Source organism: Topomyia yanbarensis, chromosome 2, assembly GCF_030247195.1.
Source record: "Topomyia yanbarensis strain Yona2022 chromosome 2, ASM3024719v1, whole genome shotgun sequence".
NCBI classification, from domain to species: domain Eukaryota; kingdom Metazoa; phylum Arthropoda; class Insecta; order Diptera; family Culicidae; genus Topomyia; species Topomyia yanbarensis.
The window spans coordinates 239946950-239968382 of record NC_080671.1 but is presented as its reverse complement, the minus strand read 5'-3'; positions in this window follow the sequence as shown (position 1 = coordinate 239968382).

Below are 21433 nucleotides of genomic sequence, written 5' to 3'. Positions count from 1 at the left end.
GTCAAGGCATCTCTGCATATCTAGCCTGAACATGTTCGGGTTCGCTATGATCGCTGCCTTGAGAGCGTTGTTTGGAACTCCATCCGGCCCTGGAGCTTGGTTCATTGTTAGGGATTTAGCCACTGCGAGTAGTTCTTCATTCGTCACTGGAGCCACCATTTCGGCCGTGCCCGCACTGTCTCGTAGTGCAGGTGGCCAGGGGCTTGTGGCTCGAGACGGGAAGAGTACTTCGATAATCGTTGCCAACCGGTCCGGAGACCGTTCTAGGGGTGAAGAGCCCCCTTTGGTCTTGGCCACTCCACAATCCTGTAGACGTCACCCCACGGATTCGCGTTGGCACTTTCACACAGGTTGTCGAAACACGCTCTCTTGCTGCTTTTAATGGCCTTGTTAAGGGCCAATTTCGCAGCTCGAAACACTTCACGGCGGTTCTCTCTTGCACCCTCGGTGCGAGCTCTTTGCATCCTACGTCTAGCTCTGAGGCAGGCTGGTCGTAGAGCTGCAATCTCGGCACTCCACCAGTATACCGGACATCTGCCGTTTCTTGGCAGTGTTTTTCTCGGCATAGTGGCGTCGCACGCGCGTGATAGAACAGTTACCAGCGCATCCCCGCTTAGATTGTCGGTGTTGGGCTCCAGTCCCAGGGCCGCGGTGAAAGCTTCGCTGTCGAAGTGATTGGACTTCCACCCGCGTACCTGACAGTGATCTCTCGCCCTCGGATGCTGCACACCATAGTTGATCCTAAAGCGTATTGCTAAGTGATCCCTATGGGTGTAGCCTTCGTCTACCCTCCATTCCATGCCTGGAGCCAGACTCGGGATGGAAAATGTTACGTCAATCCACGCCTCCACCCCGTTTCTACAGAATGTACTAGCGGAGCCATGCTCCACCACTTTGCGCATCGCGGATAGTAGCCCATCCAGTGCGTTGGTAGGGCTATTTCCTACCACTACTGGGGGGTCACTGGTGCTATCAGATGCAGCACTCGTCGCTCCACTACTCTCCTCACGGAGGGGGGGAGACCTCGCCAAACCACCTCTAGCAAAGGGGTTTGGCACCACCGTTTGTTTATTGTTATTTTTATTTTTGTTCTCCATTTTAGTACCCACGAATAGCGCGAGAATAAATGTCCGCCACGCCAGAGCTCCGCATTAACGTGGTAAGGGACGCTTACTGTGGGGGTTGCCCAGGTACCCCACAGGCTCCGTTAACGATCGAGAATCTTTTTCACCCCCTCGATCACTCATCCCTCGGCATGGGTTGCTTCACGCCTTGGAATTGGGGTTATGACCTATCTTGCTTTACGTGGTGACCGCGGCCCATCATCACAACCATCCTCCTTTACCAGGGATTTGGACCTGCAGTTCTGGTTCTCAATAGTTCCATGTACGTATATTATTACAGACATGCTACTATTGAGATCCGTCATTCGATAGCGGAGTTCTCCATTAGCGCTTGACCCCTGCTAGTTGTACATCGGCTGCCCCACTCCACTGCCCAAGTGTTAAAGTCTCCCGCTATGACTACCGGTTTCCGACCCACTAGGTCTTTTTTTTTTTTTTTTTTTTAACGATGGAGAAGACCTTTATGTCCTAACCCAGTACACGTGCTATTGGTAGGGTCCAATCTACCGCACGGGGTGCACTGGGGGCGTGTCGGACTCAAATGGTGACCAGCCATTAATACCGACTAAACTCCATTGGGCTCCGCCATCCATCCCCAGGAACTACCTTTCGGCATTACTTCTGGGGGGATGGCCGTACTTAGCGTACGCTCTCACTCGTGCCTTACATTATCGCACACTCACTCCCATCTTGGCATGGGTAGACCATACCTTCGTCTATCATCCGCCAATTCACTCACTCTAACTCCTCGCCTGCTGCTCGGCGCTCCATGCTCTCTGCAGCCGGCAGGCAATCTGAGTGGTGGCAGTCGAAACTGCGTTCCACTTCTCTACCGCTTGGCACATCCCCTGTACAAGGGTATCAGGGGTTGTGTCCAAGCCGCAGACGCCTAGCATAGCGCCTCTTTCGACGTCGAAGCGGGGACATACGAATAGTACGTGCTCCGCAGTTTCGTCGACACCTGGGCAGTCTGGGCAGACTGGGGCCTCAGCGTGCCCAAACCTGTGGAGGTACTGTCGGAAACAGCCATGGCCTGACAGGAATTGTGTCAGATGGAAGTGAACTTCCCCATGGGGTCTTCCCACCCAGCTAGATATGTTGGGTATCAGCCGGTGGGTCCACCTACCTCTCGACGAGTTGTCCCATTCGCGTTGCCATCTGGCGACCGAGGTCACCCTGGCACGCTCACGGACTCCCCTATTGCCACGCAATTCGAAACAATCTTCGTCTTCCCGGATGACCAGCCCGACTGGCATCATACCCGCTATCACGCAGGATGCATCATGTGATACCGTGCGGTAGGCAGATATCACTCTGAGACACATCAAGCGATAGGTGCTCTCCAATTTGCGACGGTAACTGGTTACTCCCAGTGCCCTCGCCCAGGACGGTCCACCGTACCTAAGAATAGATACGGCGACACCGGCCAGTAGCCTGCGTCTACTGGCGCACACCTTGGAGCTGTTGGACATCATCCTCGATAATGCCGCAACAGCCACCGAAGCCTTCGTGCACGCATAGTCGACATGACTGCCGAAGGTCAGCTTGTCGTCTATGATGGCCCCAAGAATCTTCAGACTCCGCTTAGAAGTTATCTCAACTTCTCCCGCTTGGATAACTGCTTGTTGTGCCGACTTGCGGTTATTGACAACAACCACCTCCGTCTTATGATGGGCGAGCTCTAGGCCTCTCGCGCTCATCCATTCCGCTACTATGCTTATCGCGTGTGTCGCCGTTAGTTCTACCTCTGAGATTGACTCCCCGTAGACCGCCAGGGTGACATCGTCGGCGAAACCGACGATTTTCACACCCGGAGGGAACTTTAGTCTCAGAACCCCGTCATACATAAGGTTCCATAGTACCGGGCCCAGGATTGAACCTTGCGGAACTCCTGCGGTAATAAGAACACTTTGCTGACCGGCATCGGTCTCGTATAATAGTACACGGTTCTGGAAGTAGCTTTCCAAGATCCGGTACAGGCCCACCGGCAGGCCAAGCCGGTGTAACGAGAGCGCGATGGCATCCCAGCTTGCGCTGTTGAATGCGTTCTTCACGTCAAGTGTCACTAACGCGCAATATCGAATGCCCCGCCTCTTCCGTTGGATCGCTATCTCGGCAGTCCTTACCACTGAGTTGATAGCGTCCACCGTGGACTTTCCCTTTCGAAAACCGAACTGATTACTTGACAGGCCCTCCATACCTTCTGCGTATGGAGTTAGCCTGTTGAGGATTATCCTCTCAAGCAATTTGCCAGTCGTGTCAATCAGACAGATTGGTCTGTACGCCGATGGGTCGCCAGGTGGCTTCCCGGCCTTCGGCAACAGTACCAGCTTCTGCCTTTTCCATCTATCCGGAAAACGGCACTCGTCAAGGCATCTCTGCATAGCCAACCTGAACATGTTCGGGTTCGCCATGATTGCTGACTTGAGAGCGCTGTTTGGAACTCCATCAGGCCCTGGAGCTTTATTCACCGCTAGAGAATTAGCAACTGCAAGTAGCTCTTCGTTCGTCACCGGGGCCACCATGTCGTCCGTGCCCGCCGTGCCTTGCGGCGCTGGGGGCCAGGGACTTATGGTTCGGGACGGGAAGAGTACTTCGATAATTCTCGCCAACCGTTCTGGCGACCGTTCAGGAGGTGAGGAGCCCCCTTTGGTCTTTGCCATCACGATCCTGTAGGCATCGCCCCACGGATTCACGTTGGCCTCCTCGCACAATTTGTCAAAACACGCTCTCTTGCTGCGCTTGATGGCCTTGTTAAGGGCCGATTTCGCAGCACGAAACACTTCACGTCGTTCCACTCTACCCTCCTCAGTGCGGGCTCGCTGCATCCTACGTCTAGCTAGTAGGCAAGCTGACCGTAGGGCTGCGATCTCAGCACTCCACCAGTATACCGAGCGTCTGCCATTTCTTGGCAGGGTCTTCCTCGGCATAGTGGCGTCGCACGCGCGTGATAGAACAGCTACCAGCGCATCCCCGCTTAGACTGTCGGTGTTGGCCTCCAGTCCCAGGGCCGCGGTGAAAACTTCGCTGTCGAAGTGATTGGTCTTCCACCCGCGTACCTGACAGGGATTACCCGCCCTAGAATGCTGCACACCAAAGTTGATCTTGAAGCGTATTGCTAGGTGATCACTATGGGTGTAGCCTTCGTCTACCCTCCAGTCCATGTCTGGGATCAGACTTGGACTGGCAAACGTTACGTCAATCCACGACTCGACCCCATTCCTACGGAATGTGCTAGCGGAACCATCATTGACTAGCACTGCGTCGAGTTTCGCAAGCGCCTCCAGAAGCGCTTGGCCCCTACCATTTGTATAGCGGCTGCCCCACTCCACCGCCCAAGCGTTGAAGTCACCCGCTATGACAAACGGCTTTCGTCCCACCATGTCAGACGAGAGCCTATCGATCATCTGGTTGAACTGTTCTATTGGCCACATAGGTGGGGCATAGCAGCTACAATAGAACACACCATTGATCTTGGCAATCGCGACACCCTCCGCAGAGGACTGTACTACCTCCTGGACCGGGAACCGACCCGTTGCACAGATTGCCGCCATTCCAGACCCGTCCGCCACCCAGTTGCCGTTGTCGGCAGGGACGTTGTACGGGTCGGATAGGAGGACGACATCTGTCCCCGACTCCAATACCGACTGCCACAGTAACTGCTGAGCAGGTGCGCAGTGGTTAAGATTCAGCTGTGTGACGATTGCCATTACTTCCTCTTTCCCGCCTCCCCGAAGGGACAAGCAGGTCCGCCCATAACATGGTTGCGGCCCTGCTTCTTGCTAGCGCAGATGAGACACTTGGGTGCCCTCTCGCATTTCAGCGCCTTGTGTCCCTCCTCGCCGCAGCGACGACACAACTTGCTCCTGTCTGGGCCCTTACAGTCGTATGACTTGTGGCCTGGCTCCAGACATTTAAAACATCGGTCCACTGAAGGCGGCTGGAGTATGCTAACTGGGCATACTGACCATCCGATCTTCAACTTCCCTTTGTCGGTTACTTTCTTGGCTTCCGCGGCCGGTAACTTGAAGTAAGCTACCTGCGTGTCAAGCAACCGCTCCCTGATACGTACAGAGTTCTGATCGATCTCGACGCCGCACTGCTGCTTAACGGCCGAGACGACGTCCTCTGCGTTTGTGATCTCGTCCAGTTGCTTACACTGGAGAGTCACTTCCGCTCCCAACGACCTCACCTGAGCGCCGTTTCCCAAGACCTCTTGGGCCAACCTCCTATACGTTGCTCCATTGGATTGTGATCCACGCTTCAGCACCAAGATCATTTCGCCATTTTTGGTGCGTCTGACGCTTCGCACATCCTGTCCTAAATTCGAGAGGCTTTCGGCCGCCCGCATCGATTTTAGGACATCCGCATAGCTGCCCCCGTTGGTTTTCACCAACAGGGCCTCTCCTCTATCCCTCGCCTTCTTCTTAGCGGGTCGAGGTGCGTTGGACTTCCGCTCCCTGCTAACCACCTGCCATTCGCCATCTTGTACCGATGGCGCCGGCAGGCTGGTGCCAGGTCGCTCCGCAGTGCGCGCCCGATTGGCGGCTTTCGCCTTTTTAGGCTGGGAAGTCGCCTTCTCGGGACGCCGCCCTGCGGGATCCTTCGCACCCGGATCCGCACCACCCAAGCGACGTTTGGCCTTGTTGGTTGCCCGTCGTTTGGCATTGCTGCGCGTGCCTACATTAGGCCTAGGCCGCTTCGCAGTCTCCCCCTCCATTAAGCGTTTGGTGGCCGATAAGGCGAAATCTATCGCCTCCTGCGCCATCGTCGCTCCGCCATGGAAGGAGAAGGCCTCGGTTTGGATACCGCGGTCGGCCTTCTCTCTTTCCGTCCACCTCTTCATGTAGGCTACTTGTTCTTGTCTTGCGACTCGAACAGCCTGACGAAGCACCAGCAGGTTCTGTTTTAGATCCTTACTGATGTTACTCCTCCCGCTTGTGAATTCGATGATGCTATCCAGCTGCTTGGCAACTTCCTGCATCGCAGGTAGTGGTCCGCCAAGCGTGCTGGTAGTATCATCTCCTACCACCTCCATTTCACCTTTGGTGCCGTTATTTGCGGCCACCTGCACTCCGCTGTCAGCCCCTGTTGGGGGAGACCTCGCCAGACCCCCTTTGGCAAAGGGGTTCAGCGCCGTAAACACTTCCGCCTCCTTATCGCATACTTTTTTATTGTTATTGCAAAGACTCATAATAAGACCCACGAGTTGCGCGAGAAAATAGGTCCGCCACGCCAGAGCTCCGCATTAACGTGGTAAGAGACACTTACTGTGGGGGGTGCCCAGGTACCCCACAGGCTCCGTTAACGATCGGGCATCTTTTTCACCCCCCCGATCATTCATCCCTCGGCACGGATCGCTTCACGCCTTGGAATTGGGGTTACCCCGTTTGGTGGGCCCATATCACCGGAACGGGTGGTCCGTAGCGCTATTGTATGCCGGCAACTACACGGCCCCCCTTCCCTGTCAGCATACGACCATAGTCCCAACGAGTTGGCTACCCGAACATTCCTATGGCTCCTCGTATCCCAGCCGGTTCCGCGGGGAGGTAGAGATAGGAGTTCCTGGGCAAGAGGCTAAGGACCACTGTGGCTAACCACCGGGTCTGTATTGCGCATTGCCCAGGCATTTGCCGGCCCGACCCACTAGGTCTGACGAGAGCCTATCGATCATCTGGTTGAACTGTTCTATTGGCCACTAGGGTGTCCCAAAATGACATCATGTTAAAAAAGTCATCGGGCTCACTTCTTAAATGAAAGGTTAGGGTATTAGGACCACTTTCTTCTTCGGAGTGAGTTTGCTAAAACGCTTCCTACTGGTGGCGACTTTTGATTTTTTGAAAAATGGGCCGATTTTGGATAAAATTTTAAATTTATGCCTGTTGAAGTGGTCCTGAACTGTCTTAGATTTTTTCAGCATTTTTTTATTTTTCTGGAGATCCAAACGGAGAAGTTTGGTTAGTTAGTTTGTACAAATTTGGAATTATAAGAGCGGCATGGCCATTAAAACTTAGTAAAAAGTGAAATTTTTGGTGTTTTTCAGTATTTTTTCTTCAAAACTGGGTATCTACAAAATTTTAAAAGTACAGAAAACACTTTATATAGTTGAGCCGAATTCAGGGGCGTAATTTTGCTGAAGAAAGTGTATAGCTACGGCCAATGGGGTATAAGTTATTTACGTTTTTGTTAAATAACCTTTTGACATTTTATGATATTCATAAAAAATAACACTGTTCTACAAAATAAAACAACTTAAGTGGGCTTAGTCCGCATATTATTTTTCGGAAAATAGAAGAAAAATGATGAAAAATGGCGTTTTTCGCTTGTCTCTAGTACATCAGAATCGGTTTTTATGAGCATTTGACGATTTTTTTTAAATATTTTCTATATTAATAGCCACCTAGCGGGTTTGAAAATCACTAAAATTAAACAAATATGTCGAGTTAATGGCAAGTTATGGCGTATATTTGAAGGCTGAATTGATTAACGTACTTACATTTAGTATATAAAGTCTTATTTTCATGTTAGGAACTTTGAAGTGGAGAAAAATGCAGAAGAGTGAGGTGAGTGCTGAAAAACTGATATTTACTGTTTAGATCACATAATTCCGAAATAGTCAAATTTGGGGCAAATATCCTCGAAAAAGTTTTACAACAGAATACAGCGCATCTTCTGACACAATCGTTTTGTTGAAGGTGCCTCCTAGAAGTAATTATGGAGAATTAACTCTTCAAAAAATAATTAGAGACTTGGCGTCATTAGCAAAGTTATTATTTTTATAATTTAAGTTACAAAAAAGTCATCAGTTGCTCATTAAACCTCGTCCTGACATACTAAAGACGTACAGAAAACGTCATTATTCATAATCTTCCTTCTATTTTTCGAAAAACAATGTGTGGTCAAAGCACATTTGAACTGATTTACTTTTTGGAACAGAATTATTTTTGATAAATTGCTAAAAATGTCAAAGGTTATCTACCAAAAACTTAAATAACTCATACCCCATTAGCCATTGCTATACACTTTCTTCACCAAAATTACGCCCCTGAATTTGGCTCAACTATATAAAGTGTTTTCTGTACTTTTAAAATTTTGTAGATACCCAGTTTTAAAGAAAAAATACTGAAAAACACCAAAACTTTCACTTTTTACTAAGTTTTAATGGCCCTGCCGCTCTTATAATTCCAAATTTGTACAAACTAACCAACCAAACTTCTCCGTTTGGATCTCCAGAAAAATAAAAAAATGCTGAAAAAAATCTAAGACAGTTCAGGACCACTTCAATAGGCATAAATTTAAAATTTTATCCAAAATCGGCCCATTTTTCAAAAAATCAAAAGTCGCCACCAGTAGGAAGCGTTTTAGCAAACTCACTCCGAAGAAGAAAGTGGTCCTAATACCCTAACCTTTCATTTAAGAAGTGAGCCCGATGACTTTTTTAACATGATGTCATTTTGGGACACCCTACTGGGTATCTACAAAATTTTAAAAGTACAGAAAACACTTTATATAGTTGAGCCGAATTCAGGGGCGTAATTTTGCTGAAGAAAGTGTATAGCTACGGCCAATGGGGTATAAGTTATTTACGTTTTTGTTAAATAACCTTTTGACATTTTATGATATTCATAAAAAATAACACTGTTCTACAAAATAAAACAACTTAAGTGGGCTTAGTCCGCATATTATTTTTCGGAAAATAGAAGAAAAATGATGAAAAATGGCGTTTTTCGCTTGTCTCTAGTACATCAGAATCGGTTTTTATGAGCATTTGACGATTTTTTTTAAATATTTTCTATATTAATAGCCACCTAGCGGGTTTGAAAATCACTAAAATTAAACAAATATGTCGAGTTAATGGCAAGTTATGGCGTATATTTGAAGGCTGAATTGATTAACGTACTTACATTTAGTATATAAAGTCTTATTTTCATGTTAGGAACTTTGAAGTGGAGAAAAATGCAGAAGAGTGAGGTGAGTGCTGAAAAACTGATATTTACTGTTTAGATCACATAATTCCGAAATAGTCAAATTTGGGGCAAATATCCTCGAAAAAGTTTTACAACAGAATACAGCGCATCTTCTGACACAATCGTTTTGTTGAAGGTGCCTCCTAGAAGTAATTATGGAGAATTAACTCTTCAAAAAATAATTAGAGACTTGGCGTCATTAGCAAAGTTATTATTTTTATAATTTAAGTTACAAAAAAGTCATCAGTTGCTCATTAAACCTCGTCCTGACATACTAAAGACGTACAGAAAACGTCATTATTCATAATCTTCCTTCTATTTTTCGAAAAACAATGTGTGGTCAAAGCACATTTGAACTGATTTACTTTTTGGAACAGAATTATTTTTGATAAATTGCTAAAAATGTCAAAGGTTATCTACCAAAAACTTAAATAACTCATACCCCATTAGCCATAGCTATACACTTTCTTCACCAAAATTACGCCCCTGAATTTGGCTCAACTATATAAAGTGTTTTCTGTACTTTTAAAATTTTGTAGATACCCAGTTTTAAAGAAAAAATACTGAAAAACACCAAAACTTTCACTTTTTACTAAGTTTTAATGGCCCTGCCGCTCTTATAATTCCAAATTTGTACAAACTAACTAACCAAACTTCTCCGTTTGGATCTCCAGAAAAATAAAAAAATGCTGAAAAAAATCTAAGACAGTTCAGGACCACTTCAATAGGCATAAATTTAAAATTTTATCCAAAATCGGCCCATTTTTCAAAAAATCAAAAGTCGCCACCAGTAGGAAGCGTTTTAGCAAACTCACTCCGAAGAAGAAAGTGGTCCTAATACCCTAACCTTTCATTTAAGAAGTGAGCCCGATGACTTTTTTAACATGATGTCATTTTGGGACACCCTATTGGCCACCTTGGTGGAGCGTAGCAGCTGCAATAGAACACACCATTGATCTTGGAAATCGCAACACCCTCGGCGGAGGAGTGTATTACCTCTTGAACCGGGAACCGTCCCGTTGTACAGATTGCCACCATTCCAGACCCGTCCGACACCCAATTGCCGTTGCCGGCAGGGATGTTGTACGGGTCTAATAGGAGGGCGACATCTGTCCTCGACTCCGAGACCGACTGCCTCAACAGCTGTTGGGCTGCTGCACAATGGTTAAGATTTAGCTGTGTGACGTTCACGGCTTCTTCTTATTTACCTCACCGAAGGGACACGAAGGTCCGCCCATAGCATGCTTATGAGCTTGCTTCTTAGCGGTGCAGATAAGGCACTTGTGCGCCTTAGTGCAACCCCGCTCCTTATGCCCCTCCTCGCCGCAGCGACGACATAGTTTGCTCCTCTCTGTGCTCTTGCACTCGTAGGATTTGTGACCGGACTCAAGGCACCGATAGCACCTATCCACTGAAGGCGGCTGGGGTATGCTAACTGGGCATACCGACCAGCCGATATTCAGCTTACCTTTCTCGGTTACCTTTTTGGCATCCGCCTTCAGTAGCCTGAGGTGGGCTACTTGGGTGCCAGAGGGTCCCTCTCTAAAACGCACAGAAGCCCGCTCGATTGTCACGTCGCATTGCTCCTTGACGGCTGCGACGACATCTTCTGCGGTCGTGAACTCGTCCAGATGCTTGCACTGGAGAGTCATTTCTGCCCCTAGCGACCAGACCTGGGCGCCTTCACCAAGGACCTCTTGGGCCAAGGCCTTGTACACCGCACTAGATTGTGCGCCTCGCTTCAGCACCAGAAGCATTTCTCCCGTGTTGGTGCGTCTCACGCTACGCACATCTTGCCCAAGGGCCGAAAGGCTTTAAGCTGCCTTCATCGACTTTAGGACGTCGGCGTATTTGTCCTTGTCGGTTTTTAACCACAAGGCCTCACCTCTGTCCTTGGCCTTCTTCGCGGGCCGCGGTACCTCCGGTGTCGGTGCCGGCTTCTTCTTGGTGACCAGCGTCCAGGGGTTTACGCCCCCCTGCCCCGGTCGCTCCGGTTGGCTGGTACCATCGCTCTGCCCAGCGAGGTCACTCTCGCCCTCGCTTACCTCGACCAAACGGCGTCTGGCCTTACCGGTTGCACGCCGTGTGGTGTCGGTTTTTGCACCCTCGCTTGGCGACTTCCTAGGGCGCTTCGCGTTCGGCGCCGTCTTACGATTGCCCTTGCCTTTTCCCTTCGAGGGGAACTCGGCCGCCGCTTCGAGCGACATGGCTGCTCCATAGAAGGTGAATGCCACTGTCTGAGTGCCTGTATCGACCCTTTCTCTTCCCTTCCCTCTTGGAGCCCAATGTCTGGGTTTCTCTGTCGGACTTCTCCCGACATTCCACCCTCTTGGCGAACCCAGCTGTTCCTGTCTTGCGACACGAACAGTTTTCCGGAGCACCAGGAGGCTCTGCTTCAACTCCTTGCTTATGTTTTGCTTTGAGCTAGTGAACTCGATTATTGAATCGAGCTGCTCCACCACTTTGCGCATCGCGGATAGTGGCCCGTCCAGTGCGTTGGTAGGGCTATTTCCTACCACTACTGGGGGGTCACTGGTGCTATCAGATGCAGCACTCGTCGCTCCACTACTCTCCCCACGGGGGGGGGGGGGGGGGGCGGGTAGACCTCGCCAAACCACCTCTAGCAAAGGGGTTTGGCACCACCGTTTGTTTATTGTTATTTTTATTTTTGTTCTCCATTTTAGTACCCACGAGTAGTGCGAGAATAAATGTCCGCCACGCCAGAGCTCTGCATTAACGTGGTAAGGGACGCTTACTGTGGGGGTTGCCCAGGTACCCCACAGGCTCCGTTAACGATCGAGCATCTTTTTCACCCCCTTGATCACTCATCCCTCGGCACGGGTCGCTTCACGCTTTGGAATTGGGGTTATGATCTATCTTGCTTTACGTGGTGACCGCGGCCCAGATCATCACAACCATCCTCCTTTACCAGGGCTTTGGACCTGTAGCTCTGGTTCTCAATAGTTCCATGTTCGTATATTATTACAGACATGCTACTATTGAGATCCGTCATTCGCTAGCGGAGTTGTACTGGGGGCGTTTTTTTTTTTTTTTTTTTTACAATGGAGAAGACCTTTATGTCCTAGCCCAGTACACGTGCTATTGGTAGGGTCCAATCTACCGCACGGGGTGCACTGGGGGCGTGTCGGACTCGAATGGTGACCAGCCATTAATACCGACTAAATTCCATTGGGCTCCGCCATCATTCCTCCCAGGAACTACCTCTCGGTATTACTTCTGGGGGGATGACTGTACTAAATGTACTCATTCACTCTCACTCACGCGTTCATACATCCTGTATGAGGCTTACTTGGGTGCTCTCTCAATCGCACCTTGATTCACTCTCAAACACTCCCACATGAGGCTGACTTTTGTGCTCACCTTTTACGTTCCATGTGAGGCTGACTTGTGTGCTCACCTTACTCATTCCTTGCTAGGCTTACTTTTGTGCTCGCCCCACCCATACCATGTGAGGCTGACTTGGGTGCTCACCCTATCACCTGGTTCACTCTCAATCGTGCCACTCTATTGTACCTTTGTCACTCCCCCTGGCATCCCATGTGGGACATTTTTCTTAGGCCCACTTCTGACATACCATGCGAGGCTGACTTGTGTGCTCACCTTTTTCATTCCTTGCTAGGCTGACCTTTGTGCTAGCCTCTACCAACCTGTGAGGCTGACTTTTATGCTCACCCTTAACATGCCGTGTGAGACTGACTTGGATGCTCACCCTTTCACTCCTCTGCCACGCCATGAGGCATCGATAGCTAAGTTCCAACATACTACGCTACGACCCTCCCGTCTTGGCATGAGGCAGTCCACTTATACGCCTATACACTCACTCTTCTGTCTTGCTTCGGGGTGGCTGGGTTTACCCCTTACGCGGTTGCCATTCGCTGCGCCAAACCTGCCTCGGCATGAACAGACCATTCACTCCCTTTTTTGCGCTGGGCCTTTTTTGCTCCAGCTAACGAATCACTAGTTAGCCGTGCCCGTCGTCTGTTGCTCGGTTCGCCAGATTACCTGTAGCCTACTGGCAATCTGGATGGTAGCAGCCGAGACTGCGTTACACTTCTCCACCGATTGACACATCCGCTGAATAAGGGTATCAGGGGTTGTGTCCCAGCCAAAGACGTCAAGCATTGCTCTTCTTTCGACGTCGAACCGATGACATACGAACAGTATGTGTTCGGCAGTTTCATCTACACCTGGGCAGTCCGGGCAGACTGGGACCTCCGCGTGCCCGAACCTGTGGAGGTACTGACGGAAACAGCCGTGGCCTGACAGGAATTGTGTCAGGTGGAAGTGAACTTCCCCATGGGGTCTTCCCACCCAGCTCGATATGCTAGGTATCAACCGGTGGGTCCACCTACCTTTCGAGTGCTCTTCAATTTCCGGTTACCCTCAGTGCTCTTGACCATGACGGGCCGCCGTACCTGAGGATAGATACTGCCTGCCAGTAGCCTACGTCTACTGGCGCACACCTTTGAGCTGTTGGACATCATCCTCGATAGAACCGCAACAGCAGTCGACGCTCTCTTGCATGTAAAGTCGACGTAGCTGCCGAAGGTCAGCTTATCGTCTATAATGACTCCGAGAAACTTCAGACTCCGCTGTGAGGTGATCACGACTTCTCCCACATGAATAACTGCATGTTGTGCCGACTTTCGGTTGTTGACGATAACTACCTCCGTCTTATGCTGAGCGATCTCCAGGCCTCTCTCTCCTCCATTCCTCCACCGACTCGACCGACTGCCACAACAGCTGTTGGGCTACTGCACAATGGTTAAGATTTAGCTGTGTGACGTTCACGGCTTCTTCTTATTTGCCTCACCGAAGGTACACGAAGGTCCGCCCATATCATGATTAGGGGCTTGCTTCTTAGCGGTGCAGATAAGGCATTTATGCGCCTTAGTGCAGCCCCGCTCCTTATGCCCCTCCTCGGTGCAGCGACAACATAGTTTACTCCTTTCTGTACCATTGCATTCGTATGATTTATGGCCGAACTCAAGGCACCGATAACACCTATCCACTGAAGGCGGCTGGGGATGCTAACTGGGCATACCGACCAGCCGATCTTCAGTTTACTTATCACGATAACCTTTTTTGTATTTGCCTTCAGTAGCCTGAGGTAGGCTACTTGCATGCCGGAGGGTCCTCCTCTCAAGCGCACAGAGGCCCGCTCAATTGTTTCGTCGCATTGTTCCTTGACGGCTGCGATGACATCGTCTGCGGTCGAGAACTCGTCCAGTTGTTTACACTGGAGAGTCATTTCCGCCCCTAACGACCTCACCTGGGCGCCTTCACCCAGGACTTCTTGGGTCAAGGCCTTATAGACTGCACTGGATTGTGCGCCTCGCTTCAGCACCAAAAGCATTTCGCCTGTATTGGTGCGTCTCACGCTGCGCCCGTCTTGCCCGAGGGCCGAGAGGGTTTCGGCCGCCCTCATCGACTTTAGGACGTCGGCATATTTGTCCTTGTCGGTCTTTAACCACAAAGCCTCGCCTCTGTCCTTGGCCTTCTTCGCGGACCTTGGTGAATCCGGTGTCGGTGTCATCTTCTTTTTGGTGCCCAGCGTCCAGGGGTTTACGCCCCCTGCCTCGGTTGCGCCGAGTTGCTGGTGCCTTCTCTGCCCGGCGGGGTCATTTTCGCCCCGGTTTACCTCGACCAAATGGCGTTTGGCCGTGACGGTTACACGCCGTATGGTGTCGGTTTTTGCACCCTCGCCTGGTGACTTCCTAGGGCGCTTCGCGTTCGACGTCGTCTTGCGCTTGCCTTTGCTCTTGCCCTTCAAGGGGAACTCAGCCGCCGCTTCGAGTGACTTGGCTGCTCCATAGAAGGGGAAGGGAAATGCCCCTGTCTGGGTACCTATGTCGGCCGTCTCTCTTCCTTCCCTCTTGGAGGCCACTGTCTGGGTTTCTATGTTGGACTTCTCCCGGTATTCCACCCTCTTGGAGTAAGCCTGCTGTTCCTGTCTTGCGACACGAACAGCCTTCCGGAGCACCAGCAGGCTCTGTTTCATCTCCTTGCTGATATTTTGCTTCGCGTTAGTGAACTCGAATATATTTTCGAGCTGCTCCACCACTTTACGCATCGCGGTTAGTGGCCCGTCCAGCGCGTTGGTAGAGTTTTTTTCTACCACTGCTGGGGGGTCACTGGTGCTGTCGGATGCAGCCACCATCGTTCCACTATCCTCCCCACTGCGGGGAGACCTCATCAAACCACCTTTGGCAAAAGGGTTCGGCCCCTCCGTTGTTTGGTTTTTATTGTTTTTCACGTCGCTTTTTGATCCCACGAGTCGCGCAAGAAGGAAAGGTCCGCCACGCCAGAGCTCCGCAGCAACGTGGTAAGGGACACTTACTGTAGGGGTTACCCAGGTACCTCACAGGCTCCGTTAACGATCGAGCATCTTTTTCACCCACTCGATCGCTCATCCCTCGGCACGGGTCGCTTCACGCCTTGGACTTCAGGTTATGACCTTTTTTGCTTTACTTGGTGACCGCGGCCCAGATCATCACAACCATCCTCCTTTACCAGGGCTTTGGACCTGTAGCTCTGGTTCTCAATGGTTCCAAGTACGTAGGTTATTAGAGACATGCTACTAAAGGGCGAACACGAAATTATTGCGACACATTCAACAGGGCATAACTTTTTGCCATTTTCATATAAAGAAAGGCTATGCAATCACTGTAAAAATCGACTTTTTAACCGAGGCCCGGAGGGTCGAGTGTCGTACACCATTCGATTCAGTTCGTCGAGATCGGCAAATGTCTGTGTGTGTATGTGTGTGTATGTGTGTGTGTCATTTAAACTCACACAATTTTCTCAGAGATGGCTGAAACGCAAACTTAGTTTCATCTGAAAGGTATAACGCTCCCATAAGCTGCTATTGAATTTTTAGTTGATCTGACTTCCGGTTCCGCAGCTACGGGTTGAAGAGTGCGGTCACACAGCAAATTCCCATATAAACTGGTACCACCATGATGTTAAAATGATGTGAAACATATTAAAATTGATGTAACATTACTCTAGTTTGCAGGTCTGGATCACTAATTATCAATTAAAGCAGCTTTGACCACATTGGCCACCTATGACGGTTCATGACGTCCCGGGGAACCCGCCAAGTTCCTAAGCTAATATCACACCCATTCCCCAACGAATTCTCTACCGATTTTTACAAACTTGATTTCAAATGAAAGATACAGTAATGCCATTGACTGCTGCTGAATTTCATTCGGTTCTGACTCTTGCTTCCGGAGTTACAGGGGTGTTAGTAAGGATACACTGGAATTTCCCATATAAATCGGTACAATCGTAATACCTCAGAGGCTAAAAACTATTGAAATGGTCACCAAATTACTTCTAATCGCAGATCTTGATCACTGATTGCCAATCAAACATTCTTTGAATATATTGTCCACGATCGACGATTCCGGAAGTCCGGAATTCCGGGCATATTCCACAATCGGTTCTTCGGTGATGACTGAACCGATTTTCTCAAACCAAGTCTCAAATGGAAAGCAAAATATGCAGTTGAGTATTGCGTCGCCGCCCCTCCCCCCGCCTTGCCCTTACACCTCCCTCCTTCATCACTCCCCTCCCCTTGGACCACCCTCACGCCCGCATTTCCTTCATCTACCCCGTATACCGAAATAAGATGAAGGATTTCTGACGCATCCTCCACTCCCACTCTACTAACCCCCCATTCCCTCCACTTTCAAACCCATTCCACCAACATTTCAAAATATAATCACATGAAGATAACAACATTTTTTTTTTTTTTTGAGAGCAGTAAAAAAATTTTCAGAAAAACCCTGAGTGAGGAAAAATGTACAAAAACCCCATTGTCAGGGAACGGGTTTGGGCTGCCATCGCCCGACCCGCTAAAAACCACTGCTCTTGCCCAGAACCTGATTCCTCCCCGGCACTACCTTACGGCATTACTTCGGGGAGGGGTTTTTATGTGCATAGCACGCACTCTAATTCAACTACTTACTAGTTCGTTTCTTCCGTAGGGTGACAGCCCCACTCCTCTACACACCACCAATTCTCTACCATCCACACAGACTGGCAAGCTCTGCATGGCAGTCGGAAAGCTGGCTGTGAGTCGAGGCTTAGTGCTCCTCCCCTACGAGTACAGTCTGAGCGGCAAACTTCTGACTGTCTATTTCACCGAGCCCTGCGGCTCGCTTGTGCCGGTTAGCACCGCAACTCCCTTCTCGCACCATTCAACGCCGTTTACTCTTTGAGCACCAGACTTGTTCGCGAACTACTCGGTCTAGTCCCCGACGATGGACCTAGCCTACTCCGACGGAGAATTCCCCGGCGAGAGAAGTTCTCCCGAAACCGAGCCAACCAACCAGATGTCGAGGTCAGTTCGGCGATTCCGGTGGAGCAGAGCGTCCGGTTCGCTGATGCCCCGACGACCTGCGATTGGTGGTATTTCGTCGCGGTCTACTCAGTCTAGTCCCCGGCGGTGGATCTAGCTTACGCCGACGGAGAGTTCCCCGGCGAAGGAGGCTCCCCCGGTACCGATTCTTCTTTTGTTTTAGCACCACAATTTCATGAGCTCTTTGGCTTCCTCTCGTTCCGTTTCGCCCGATCTACTCGATCTAGTCCCCGGCGGTGGATCTAGCCTACTCAACGGGCCATACAGTAGGTGCTGAGGTCTATCCGGCGATTCCGGTTGGAGCGTAACTTCCGGTTCACCGGCGCCCCAACGACTCACTGCTAGCTCTGCGACGCGGTCTACTCGGTCCAATCCCCGGCGGTGGATATAGCCTACTCGCGAGCTACCCGGAAGGATGTCGAGGTCGGTTCAGCGATTCCGGTGAAGCTTGACGTCCGGTTCTCAGGCGCCCCGACGACCCAACTCGGCGCTACATCACGCACTACTCAACTGGTCCCCGGCGGTGGACCTAGTCTACACAGTTGGAGAGTTCCCCGGCGGCGGAATTTCTCTCGAAACTCGATTTGCGGTTTCTTGTTGGTCTCTACGCCACTTCCTCTGCAACTCGGAGAGTATGCTCGAGACCACTCTGTTGACAGCGTCCCAGGTATGTTCGTCACGGCACATCTCTTCGACGATATTGTCCGCTGTCATACCAGGTATACCCCTACGAACTTCTTCGAATCTAGGGCATTCGAAGACCACGTGTTCCGGTGTCTACTGCACGGTCGCACAACCCGGGCAAAGGGGTGACGAAGCATGTCCAAACCGATGCAAGTACTTCCGGAAGCATCCGTGCCCGGACAAAAACTGCGTCAAATGGAAGTTCACCTCTCCATGCTTCCTATGTACCCAGGCCGATACATTTGAGATGAGTCGGTGGGTCCACCTTCCTTTCTCCGCGTTGTCCCACTCCTGTTGCCATTTAGCCAACGAGTCCGCTCGAACCTGTCTCCTAGCGTTACGTGCATTTCTCCGCTGATAGCATTCCACGTCCTCCGCCAGGGTAATGCAGATGGGGATCATCCCGGCGATAACGCATACTGCCTCCGACGATATTGTTCTGTAGGCACTCGCGACTCGTACGGCCATCAGTCGGAATGTCCTGTTTAGCTTTTCACGGTTCCGCTTGGTTTTCAGCGCAGCACTCCAGGCAGGAACCCCATATCGGAGTATCGATGACGAAACAGTAGATAGCAGACGTCTCGTGCTGCTTCTCGGACCGCCGACGTTTGGCATGATTCTCGCTATTGCGTTCGTTGCCTTCGCCGACTTTTCACAGGCGTAATCAACGTGGTTGTTGAAGCTCAACCGGTCGTCGATTATAACTCCCAATTGCTTCAATGCACGTTTCGATGCAATCACGTGCCCTCCGACGTCGATCTGCATCCGTTGGACCGATCTGCAGTTACTGACCAACAACACCTCCGTCTTGTGGTGAGCTATTTGCAGCTTGACCCCGTTCATCCAGCTCTCGATCGCGTCTATTGTCTCCGTCACCGACACCTCCACTTCTTCAAGTGTCTCACCCATCACCGTTAGTGACACGTCGTCCGCGAAACCTACGATTTTCACTTTCCTAGGCAGCTGCAGCGTTAACACCCCATCGTACATCCCGTTCCAAAGGGTTGGACCGAGAATGGAGCCCTGAGGAACGCCCGCTGTGACACGCAATGACTTCTGTCCTTCGCTCGTCTCGTACAGTAGCACTCTGCTCTCAAAGTAGCTCTTCAGGATCTGGCACAGATAGTCGGGAACCCTCATTCTATGCAGCGCTGCAGCGATGGCTTCCCAGCTGGCACTGTTGAACGCGTTCTTCACATCTATCGTAACCACAGCGCAGTATCGATCTCCTCTTCGCTTCTGTTTAGATGACTTCTCGGCACTCTCGAGCACTATCCGAATTGCATCCACTGTCGATGCTCCTTTGCGGGTGTATGTATGTATGTATGTATGTATGTATGTATGTATGTATGTATGTATGTATGTATGTATGTATGTATGTATGTATGTATGTATGTATGTATGTATGTATGTATGTATGTATGTATGTATGTATGTATGTATGTATGTATGTATGTATGTATGTATGTATGTATGTATGTATGTATGTATGTATGTATGTATGTATGTATGTATGTATGTATGTATGTATGTATGTATGTATGTATGTATGTATGTATGTATGTATGTATGTATGTATGTATGTATGTATGTATGTATGTATGTATGTATGTATGTATGTATGTATGTATGTATGTATGTATGTATGTATGTATGTATGTATGTATGTATGTATGTATGTATGTATGTATGTATGTATGTATGTATGTATGTATGTATGTATGTATGTATGTATGTATGTATGTATGTATGTATGTATGTATGTATGTATGTATGTATGTATGTATGTATGTATGTATGTATGTATGTATGTATGTATGTATGTATGTATGTATGTATGTATGTATGTATGTATGTATGTATGTATGTATGTATGTATGTATGTATGTATGTATGTATGTATGTATGTATGTATGTATGTATGTATGTATGTATGTATGTATGTATGTATGTATGTATGTATGTATGTATGTATGTATGTATGTATGTATGTATGTATGTATGTATGTATGTATGTATGTATGTATGTATGTATGTATGTATGTATGTATGTATGTATGTATGTATGTATGTATGTATGTATGTATGTATGTATGTATGTATGTATGTATGTATGTATGTATGTATGTATGTATGTATGTATGTATGTATGTATGTATGTATGTATGTATGTATGTATGTATGTATGTATGTATGTATGTATGTATGTATGTATGTATGTATGTATGTATGTATGTATGTATGTATGTATGTATGTATGTATGTATGTATGTATGTATGTATGTATGTATGTATGTATGTATGTATGTATGTATGTATGTATGTATGTATGTATGTATGTATGTATGTATGTATGTATGTATGTATGTATGTATGTATGTATGTATGTATGTATGTATGTATGTATGTATGTATGTATGTATGTATGTATGTATGTATGTATGTATGTATGTATGTATGTATGTATGTATGTATGTATGTATGTATGTATGTATGTATGTATGTATGTATGTATGTATGTATGTATGTATGTATGTATGTATGTATGTATGTATGTATGTATGTATGTATGTATGTATGTATGTATGAATGTATGTTTTTTTTTTTTTTTTTTTTTTTGAGAGCAGTAAAAAAATTTTCAGAAAAACCCTGAGTGAGGAAAAATGTACAAAAACCCCATTGTCAGGGAACGGGTTTGGGCTGCCATCACCCGACCCGCTAAAAACCACTGCTCTTGCCCAGAACCTGATTCCTCCCCGGCACTACCTTACGGTATTACTTCGGGGAGGGGTTTTTATGTGCATAGCACGCACTCTAATTCAACTACTTCCTAGTTCGTTTCTTCCGTAGGGTTACAGCCCCACTCCTCTACACACCACCAATTCTCTACCATCCACACAGACTGGCAAGCTCTGCATGGCAGTCGGAAAGCTGGCTGTGAGTCGAGGCTTAGTACTCCTCCCCTACGAGTACAGTCTGAGCGGCAAACTTCTGACTGTCTAATTCACTGAGCCCTGCGGCTCGCTTGTGCCGGTTAGCACCGCAACTCCCTTCTCGCACCATTCAACGCCGTTTACTCTTTGAGCACCAGACTTGTTCGCGAACTACTCGGTCTAGTCCCCGACGATGGACCTAGCCTACTCCGACGGAGAATTCCCCGGCGAGAGAAGTTCTCCCGAAACCGAGCCAACCAACCAGATGTCGAGGTCAGTTCGGCGATTCCGGTGGAGCAGAGCGTCCGGTTCGCTGGTGCCCCGACGACCTGCGAC